An 11,261-nucleotide genomic window follows, 5' to 3' on the forward strand; every position below is an offset into this window, starting at 1 on the left:
TGCTCTTAATTATATGCAATGATACTATACACATTTGATTAATATAACTTGGAAAAAAAAAAAACAAGTGAGAAACTCCTGCATTGTACACTGCTAAGAACTTCCATCAATTTTAGAAGCCCCTTTTCCTTGTCTTTTTTTTTCCTTCTAATGTAACTTTTGAGCATCTTACCAGCGGAGTATTTTGACCGTTGTTCATTTTTAAGCTTTTTATAATACTCCAATGTTTTAAACTGGGAAAATAAATTAATTTTACCCTTTACATTTTATCTTTAATATATAATATACTTTACAGTCCCGCAAATATAATGATATTTTTACGATCACAAACTCCAAAAATCTTTTTTCTTTCTTAAACAGGTTCCTATAAAATGAGAAGTAATATTTTTCCCGGCTCATGTTAGTTAACCTTATAGTTGGATTTGATAAAAATTTAAATCATATATATTAAGGGTACCGGAAATAAACAATCTATATTATTATATAAGCATGAATCCAATGACGGTTTACAAAAATAACCTTATAATATTAAGCATAATAACTCATAATAAAGGACATAACCGGAATTCTAGATATTAGCCTTATAATCCTATTAGTTTAGAATATAATACTACAAGCTAGGAATCCTACATGATTACCTTTTAGGAATCCTATTAGTATAATTACTTTCGGGCTGTCTAATTCATATAAAATTGAACAAGTAAATATTTTTAGTCATGTAATCCTATTATTTTTAGGATATACTTCTTAAAAATTTCAATTACTAATTTAATTTGAAAACGTATTATAATGTCCTATTACTAATTTAATTTGAGAATGTATTATATTGTCCAAACCCATTTAGAAAAGGAGAGCTTATATTATTATAAAAGCATAAATATAATACTAATATACCAAATAGCCCTAAAATATTAAGCGGAAGAACTCATAGAGAAAGAAAATAACTACAATAACCTATTTTTTGGACTGCAATACCTTCTATGCTAATTTTTAATATTTAAAATTTTAAAATTAATAAAATTTTATCTATTAAATTCTTATTAAAAATATGTAGGTAGGCTTAATAAAATTAATTTCATAAGAATCCTCCGTATTGGCAATACATTACCACTCCATAATGTCCAATATCAATAAAAAATAAAAATAATATTAAATGGACTGCATAAAGAGTTAAAATTGAGAAGAAAAAAATACCCACAATAATATAATTTTATATTATATTTGAACTATTTTCCTACTCAAATAACATTTTTTAATCAAATTTTTGTGTAATATTAAAAAATACCCAATTATTGAACAACAACTAAGAAAGTATTTAAGAATATAAATGTGTGAGAAAGAGAAAAAAAATGGTTGGTAAGAGTAAATACCACTAATGATTCTACAAACATAACGATCTAAAAGTGAAATGTCATATCAATCTTTTACTCTTTGGAAATAAATATTATGGTGGATAAAATTATAATTAAGATTAAATATTCAAAACAAGAGATGAATTAATATTAAGATATGAATTAACATAGAATAACTTATTTTTTATGTTAAATCAAATAATTAAATCTTTTAATTTAAATTTAGCAAGAGAATCCAATTCAATTATTTTTTAAATTCATCATATGAGTAAAATTCTTATTCAAGTTTTAAAAAAAAATCTTAGGGTACATAAATTTATTCCATAAAAAGAGCGTTAGAACAAAAAGTAAAAAGGTTAGTATATTATTAAGAATCAAAATGCTATACAAGTGTCTAAGGAAGCACAATCAAAGCCAAATTCTAATCTCCTTAACCAGTGGCCTCGAGTTCGAGCCTTGGGTATGGAGTCGTCTTTGTTTTGGAGCGCTTTACCCCCTAGTGTGGGACTTCCCGGCGCGAATCCGGATTAGTCGGGCCCCAATGTGGGTACCAGATACCGGGTGAGAAATCAAAAAAAAAAGAAGCCAAATTCTAATCAAGAATAAGCTTTCAAGATTATATTATAAAGAGACGACTCTGGTATAACGAGATTATTCTTTGTAGATGCCTCCGGCGGAATAGAAATAATATTTCTATGTCAAGCATTACTTGGAAATATCATATCAAGAGGCATGACATTGTTACTAATAATAGCAAGTAGTGTGCCAACAACGATTTTATTATGAGGTCACCCACTTTAGATTTGATATACCTTTTCAAACAACTTAAATAACCATCACAAATATATCAAAGCAGAGCAATGATGCTAAATTTAAAAGGAAAGAAAAATTAATAATATGGGATGAAGCGCTTATGGCTAAGTGTCAAACGATCGAAATAATTGCCCGGAGTTCTAAAGATATATTGGATATTAATGAACCGTTTGGTAGAAAATTAATGGGTTGGGAGGTAATTTTATTATACATAAAATTTCTCTCATTAATTAAATTTTACTATTCTTTTATATAAATAAACATTTTAAATCATCACGTGCCACTATTAACGTGCAACGCACGTTCATAGATACTAGTTTAATAAAATATTATATGCATGTTCGAAGAGTTGTTGCCAACGGCTGGGAAACAACTTCTTATTATTAGTATTTTTAATTTTTTTTTTTTAGTTTTAAAGACTACTGATTCCAGGTAGGCCGCAGGAATCACAAAGGCACCACATAGATCTGGACTGGCCCGACACCCTGATTAGGCCGTCCATGGGGTCCTTAATGGGCTGGTCCAATCAACTTTGGGGAGAAATTCAAAAATAGCCACAATTTCAAAAGTCATCGAAATTTAGACGCTTTTCATGTAAAGATAAATCTGAACGAAAACACTATTCAAAATCCGGAAAATACTTCAGCATAATATACTGGAATCCCAGTATAATATACTAGAATTCCAGTATAATTATACTTGAGTTCCAGCAAAGTATACCGGAACTCCTGTCACGACCCAAAATCCACTAAGGGTCGTGGTGGTGCCGGACACCTCTGTCAGGCCAGCCAACTAAATTATCAGTTAATTCCTCTTTTAATACTTTTGAAAATCTAAGGTTTTTCCTTCCATTTTACATAAATAAAAGATTACTTCTTGAATTCAAATTTAAATAATAACGATTAGTACAAAGTTTGCTGAAACCATCCCAGAAACCCGGTGTCACAAGTACATGAGCAACTACTAATAAGGATATAAAATACAACACAACATCCGTCCGGAATACAATGGACAGAAAGGAAATACAATTACTAGGAAGGGACTTTAAAAGCTGCGGGCCGCCTTGCATACTGCAACTCACCTAGTCCCCGAATCGTCCGTGCTGCTGCGCCCAGTAGGCCGCTAAAGCAACATATACCTGTGCAACAAAAATGCACAGAAGTGTAGTATGAGTACGTAATCAACGTGTACTCAGTGAGTATCCCGCCTAATCCCGAAGGGGTAGAGACGAGATGGTCTACTTGACACTTTCTAGTGGTCCCAATAATGATTCATCTTTAGTTTATATATACTAATCAGTGGATTTATTTTATAACCATGATTTCAATCCAAATAGGAAGAACAAGTGAACAATTAATTCCTTTATAGGAAAAATTTCCAGAATTTCCTTTTTAAATATATTCCGAATATCTTTAAGCCATGAAAGGCAATAATAAGATAATTAAATTCCAGGCAGCAATACCAGCATGCGCAAATCATACTGAGGCGACGACCCGATCCAACAGAAATAAATGTGCACTTGCCGAGGGTCGACAACGCACCTATAGATGCATCTATTAATGCGCCGAGGCGTTCGGCCCATTCCAAAATAAACATACACAGACAAACAGTCAGTCATGAAGTCCACATAGAGCAATTATCCATGGAAGGCCAATTCTCTTTAATAATTTGAGAAAACAAAGCTTAAGTCTTTTGGAAATCCAGTTATTAATTTAATGTGATTTAAGCAAGTCAAGCCATCAATGGGTTCACAATTAATCCAAATATAACATGCTTTTGGGTCCTAGACTACCCGGACAATAGTATAATAGTAGCTACGCACGGACTCTCGTCACCTCGTGCGTACGTAGCCCCCACAAATAGGAGCACATAACCAATTCAACTCACCTATGGGGTAATTTCCCCCTCACAAGATTAGAAAGGAGACTCACCTCGCTCCGAAGGGTCGTAACCGGCATTCTACATTCTTCCGAGGGCTTGAACCAACGCACAATGCACCAAAACTAGCCAATTAACGACAAACTAATGAGAACATGCTCAAATACTTGTTAACAACTCAGATTATACAAATTCCCAACTCCGCTTAGTGAAATGACCAAAATGCCCTCGGACCCACGTGCCCGGAATCCAAAATTTCTCGAAGATAAAGGTTACCCATGACCTTAGGAACTCAAATATATAATTTTCTCCTAATCCCATACTCAAAATCGTGGCTAAAATCCAAGATTTCTAATTCCCTAGGTTTCCAACCAAAACCTCAAATTTACACTAATTTAAATGTCTAAATCTGTGTATAAACCTTGTATTTAACTCAAAGCTAGCAATAATTACTTACCTCATGACAAGTGACGAAAATGGCGCTCAAAAGTTGCTCCAAGTCGGCTCCCATGGAAGAAAATGAGGTTAAATGAGCCAAAACCCGATTTTAAAATAACACTACCCAGACGGCCCTTCTATGCGATCGCAACCATAGCCCTGCGATCGCATAGGGATATGCGTTCGCATGAAACCACACTGCGATTGCATAGGCCCAGGTCTCCTTCTTCCGCAATCGCATTCAGTCTATTGCGATCGCATAGACCAACTCCAGCCCCCTCAACTCTTGCTCTATGTGATCGCATACTCTCTCTTGCGATCGCATAGAGTAAAAATCTGCTGCACATATACCAACAAACCAGCAGTCCTCACGAGGCGAAAATCGATCCGTTAACCATCCGGAATCCAGCCGAGGCCCCCGGGACCCCAACCAAACATACCAACCAATCCCAAAACACATTACGTACTTGCTCGAGGCTTCAAATCATATCAAACAACGCTAAATTCATGAATTATACCCCAATTCAAACTTTATGAACTTTAAAACTTCAAACTTCTATTTCCGATGTTTAAACCTATCAAATCACGTCCGATTGACCTCAAATTTTGCACGCAAATCATATTTGACATTACGGACCTACTCCAACTTTCGGAATTGGATTCCGACCCCGATATCAAAAAGTCAACCTCCGGTCAAACTTCCCAAAAACCTTCAAATTTCTATCTTTAGCCAAATGGCTTCAAAATGACCTACGGACCTCCGAATTCACTTCCGATCGCGCTCCCAACTCCAGAATCACCATACGGAGCTACTCCCAGTCTCGGAATTCCAAACGGACGTTGATAACACCGGAATACACTTCAAACCAAACTTATGTAATTCCTTCTAAAATACTAACTTCCACAATAGGCGCCAAAACGCTCCCGGGTTATCCAAAACCGAATCCGGGCATACGCCCAAGTCCGAAATCATCATACGAACCTGCTGGAACCTTTAGATCCCGATTCCGAGGTCGTTTACTCAAAATTCCAATCCTAGTTCATTCTTTCAACTTTAAGCTTCCGAAATGAGAATTCTCTTCCCAAATCAACTCCGAACTTCCCGAAATTAAATTCCGACCACACGTACAAGTCACAATACCTGAAATGAAGCTGTTCATGGCCTCCGACTGCTGAATGGAGCGCTAGTACTCAAAACGACCGGTCGGGTCGTTACATTCTCTCCCACTTAAACATACGTTCGTCCTCAAACGTGCTGAGAACTGTATTGGAGTGGTCTGAAATCACTGTTTAGCACCTCATGCACCTTCCCGTGCTACCACAACTTAGCTGAGCATAAGCTCGATAAATCCTGAATATATTCCCTTTTATTCAAGCAAATAAGCCTTAGAGCCCGATTCCAACATCCGGAATCCTATGCCAGGCCTGTTTCCAACATACGATCACCATATCAATCACTACACGCTGTACTCAAACATGACTGCATAACTTTGCTGAATTCTTACTTTGCAACACTAAATCCACAGGACCACAATAATATTCTCTGATCAACTTAGCCAGACTTCAACGAATCAGATGCTCCCATTGCACCCCATGACACACGCAAGTCTTAATCTAACTCTTACAATACCGCCACGACGGATGAGATGTGCCGCAATTCATAATCAACTGCCGGGTCAATCAATCATTAGGTCTATACTCCTGACAAGGCCTTCACCTCATTCTGTACCCAATAATGGTCTTATCTCCATAACATACCTCACATAGCTGGATTGTACAGAATCCTAGATCAAGGGATCTCGTCTTTCCGATACAACTGCTCAGGCAACAAGCCAACCCAGAAATTGTTAAAATCTCATATGATGCTAACATGCGCCAATAGGCCACCAATACGAACACAACACAAACAGGAAATCGAACTCTGGAAGGAATTATCTAAACCCCGCACTAATACGGACTTTCCTTAGAAGATAGGAAGCGAAACACATAAAGGAATAGCACATGGAAAACTAGACTCGACATCACACTGTTGCGGCACGCAATCCGATCCAAATAACATACCCATGGCGGTGTGCCACCCGATCCACACATAGATCTCACATAAGGAGATTGCACTTCGAGCTAAATCTGCTCATTACAATAAAATATCGAATTTCGATCGTAAGCACGCTAAGTACATAATACCATCCCTGAGAAAACACATAGCGCTATAGGCTACAAAACTCAAGCACAACTGAGGTGCGATACAAGATCTAAATCTCAAGAGCCATCCTGCTCACATAACATCATCGCCACGCGGAACCTTAACACATAAGAATTTACCAAGCCGTCTCACAACTCATAAGGCGCAATACATCATCACCTGGAATAGCTGATGACAAAATAACACCCCGACTGTTCCTCCATAGGGAACGCTGGCTGAAACGAACACTACTGGCCTGATATAAAGCCCCGTTCACATATAAATCAATAAACTGATCTCAAGCCGATTTCTGATTGCACCAACTTGGCTAATAACCTTCCAAAGGTCCATAGTAACCTACTTTTCCTCATAACACATAAGAACAACCATCATAACCGGAGCAACCTCCTCAGTTCATAACCCAATAAACAAAGTGCCCTCCAGGCATAACTTCTCAAATTAATGATATTACCACAATCCCCTTACTTGGTTCAAATCTCTAGCCAATCAAGTGATTACATGTCACACTTATACAATCTTCCCGTGGGACACGCCCTTACAATCTTCCGAAATAAATAACGAGTCTGCTCATTCCAACCATCGGTCGCACTAACGCTGAAAAGCGATCAAGAATCCTTAACCAGGATACAAAGCCTTTTTTTCCACAAAACATCGATCTCAGGTGGCGCTGAAAACCACACCAATTTACTTTAATCATTCCCCCTTTCCTTGCTCATCTGAGCCCGTGACATCCTTACCAGCACCAAACTGCAACCTTAATCCTCACTTTGAATTCCTATGCTACTCACTGCACCCAACGTGCTAATATACGATAGAACACGATTTTCATCATAACTCCGAAATCATTAATATTTTAACACTTCATCATATAAGAACTCTGCACTTAACTCACTTCAGGAGAACCATAGCAACACACAGGTAAATTCCCATAACCGTAGAATATGCAAATCTGCAAGTAGGGGTCCGAGCCACCATAACCCTTCCGGAATCTGCTTCCACTTACAAGCCATAACAGAAGAATGCTTCTGAATAACATCAATTACGGCGGCCGACAAGCCTCACACGTACTGTCACAAATCATACACACAACTTGATCACGCTGAATGAACTGGTCGCTGGCCCCAATATGCCAATGCAACTATGGCTAATCATTCTACCTTCTTCCAGTTTATCCTTGCTTGCCTTAGAAAATAATACTAACTCCATCCAACACATAACATACTCCATCTATACTCACCCCGAGTGACCTTGAATCACGAGACCATGCTGTCTCAAATCCTACGAACCATTTCGTACCTCCCAATTACTGCATCACAAGCCAAACTTCCCGGAACATTCGGTGCCTCTTCTCATAAGCTATTACAAAGCCTGATTCTTAATCGTACCTATAAGCTCGACATTATTAGGCACCACACTTTACCTCTTGAATTCACTAGGATCGTTACTGAGAGCCACCCGCTCTGACTTGGCCCCGAATTTAATCAACTCCATAAATCTTATAACACACGGATACCCTCTCGACGAAGCACTCGGCGAAATCACTTCCCCTGAAACATGCCTCTATACAAGGCATAAATCCTGAATCTCTTCCCAAGTTCGATCATGAGCCAATAGGGCCAACGATAGCCCACCTTTAATACCTCATTTGCTCAAATTGCCACAAATGGTCTTTCCCCTTAGCTGAAATAGTCCAGCTATATGCTAATAGCCAAAAATTCTCGCGAGTAGTTAACTCTGCAACCCAAATCATAAGCGGTGGGACTCTCCCACTTAGCTTGAAGCCATCATTACAAAACTTTGGAGTGCACCAGGATTCTTAATCTCTTATTGACATAACCTCGCACAAACAATCACTAGCATTCTCGATATCTTGCCGTAGAAACTCAATTTGATACTCTAAATTATTAACACCATTCACACAACAATTCCCTTTGCTGCATAACCAATAGAACTCTTCGCAGAAGCCTCGCCAACTACGCGACTGCTAACCTGTTCACAGGAATACCCCACCTGTAGAAACCACTCCCCGGCATCTTCCAACGCTGCTGCATGAGGTACAATCACTACGACACCAATAACCCATCCTGAGTCCGAGCTCACTCTCCAGCTGCACGAGTCCATCCACCCCTCGTGGACATCAATCAAATGCGCGGCAACGCCTTCCCAAGTTCAGAGTTATGCTGCATCCTTCTCTATTTCAAGCAGCTCCTTTCTGCCATACCGAATCTCCTGCCGCACAACAACCCATGCTTCGAATTAAACCTGCAGACTTCAATTGCCCGTCGCTAAAATCCCAGACCATTCCAAACTCTCCTTAGGCGCATAGTCATCCTACTACTAAGCCCTATATGGCTCCGCCACTCTCCCGCTTTGGGCAAACTCGCTCCTTTAACCAGCTGCTCGACCTACGCTTCTTATACCTGGCCCTTTAGAAGTTTAAATCTCCGCCTGACACTTCCCACATGTCTTTCTCATCCTCTGCTGCTCAGTCGTTGTCTTAGTAAAATTTATCTTCATAGAACTTGAATCCACAATTTGCTACTAATCCCAAACCTTTTCGAAGGTCGTCTTTATCCAACCATCAACATTTGCAATACTGATTCAGTCCGGAACCACCGCACCATGCGATATCTGACAGCTGCATCTTCAATAGTATTTCACAATATCCCGCCATAAGGCGAATTGTAGCAGATTATAACATCAACAAACTTATAGCGTTCAATTAGGACAACGACACCCCCATGTAGAGGAGAAATCCGCCACACTTGCAATTACCACGTTTCATTACTTCCACTAGTTCACATCTGACCATCCTTAGTTCGATTGACTTTCCCCTGCCGGGAATAAATACTGAATCCCTTGATTACACACTGAGTAAACCTCCTTTCAATTTATTCACTGCCCCGACACGTGGGCAAACACCCTACCATCACAACAACACTGCGGAATAATCGCTCATAAGCATTATGGCAACCTGTGCCTAGCCTCAAGGCTCTTAGAAGTTCCGTTACTGAGCTGAAACAATATAAATTCCCTCCGAATGCGACTATAATAGTCCAATCAACTATACCGGGAAAATCATCCCGCACCACATTTGTAGTGCCATTACAATCCTTCAATTTTCGATTCATAACAAGCGCTCGCGTCGCGTAAGATTGAGTGGGAAGGAAACAAAGGCATAAGCCTCAAAGGAATCGAACCGCACGATAAGGAAATCAAGAAGGGAAGTACTCCTAACAGTCCTGCAGCCTCCCGAGGATAAGTACAGACGTCTCCGTACCGATCCGCGAGACTCTACTAGACTTGCTCATGACTCGTGAGACCGACGGGAACCTAGTGCTCTGATACCATGTTGTCATGACCCAAAATCCACTAAGGGTCGTGGTGGCGCCGGACACCTCTATCAGGCCAGCCAACTAAATTATCCAGTTAACTTCCTCTTTTTAAATACCTTTTTGAAAAACTTCTAAAGGTTTTTTTCCAACCATTTTTACCATAAATAAAAGATCACTACTTGAATTCAAATTTAAATAATAACAATTAGTACACATCTTTCAAAAACCATCCCAGAACCCGGTGTCACAAGTGCATGAGCATCTACTGATAAGGATATAAAATACAATACAACATCCGTCCGGAATACAATGGACAGAAAGGAAATACAATTTACTAGAAAGGGACTTTAAAAGCTGCGGGCCGCCTCGCATACTGCAACTCACCTAGTCCCCGAATCGTCCGTGCTGCTATGCCTCGTAGGCCGCTAAAGTAACATATACCTGTGCAACAAAAATGCACAGAAGTGTAGTATGAGTACGTAATCAACGTGTACTCAGTGAGTATCCCGCCTAATCCCGAAGGGGTAGAGACGAGATGGTCAACTTTGACACTTTCTAAAGGTCCAATAATGATTCATCCTTAATTATATATACTAATCAGTGGATTTATTTTATAACCATGATTCAATCCATAGGAAGAACAAGTGAACAATTAATTCCTTTATAGGAAAAATTTCCAGAATTTCCTTTTTAAATATATTCCGAATATCTTTAAGCCATGAAAGGCAATAATAACTTAATTAAATTCCAGGCAGCAATACCAGCATGTGCAAATCATACCGAGGCGACGACCCGATCCAACAGAAATAAATGTGCACTTGCCGAGGGTCGACAGCGCACCTATAGATGCATCTATTAATGCGCCGAGGCGTTCGGCCCATTCCAAAATAAACATACACAGACAAACAGTCAGTCATGAAGTCCACATAGAGCAATTATCCAAGGAAGGCCAATTCTCTTTAATAATTTGAGAAAACGAAGCTTAAGTCTTTTGGAAATCCAGTTATTAATTTAATGTGATTTAAGCAAGTCAAGCCATCAATGGGTTCACAATTAATCCAAATATAACATGCTTTTGGGTCCTAGACTACCCGGACAATAGTATAATAGTAGCTACGCACGGACTCTCGTCACCTCGTGCGTACGTAGCCCCCACAAATAGGAGCACATAACCAATTCAACTCACCTATGGGGTACTTTCCCCCTCACAAGATTAGAAAGGAGACTCACCTCGCTCCGAAG

The sequence above is a fragment of the Nicotiana attenuata genome, unplaced genomic scaffold (assembly GCF_001879085.1).
Source record: "Nicotiana attenuata strain UT unplaced genomic scaffold, NIATTr2, whole genome shotgun sequence".
NCBI lineage: Eukaryota > Viridiplantae > Streptophyta > Magnoliopsida > Solanales > Solanaceae > Nicotiana > Nicotiana attenuata.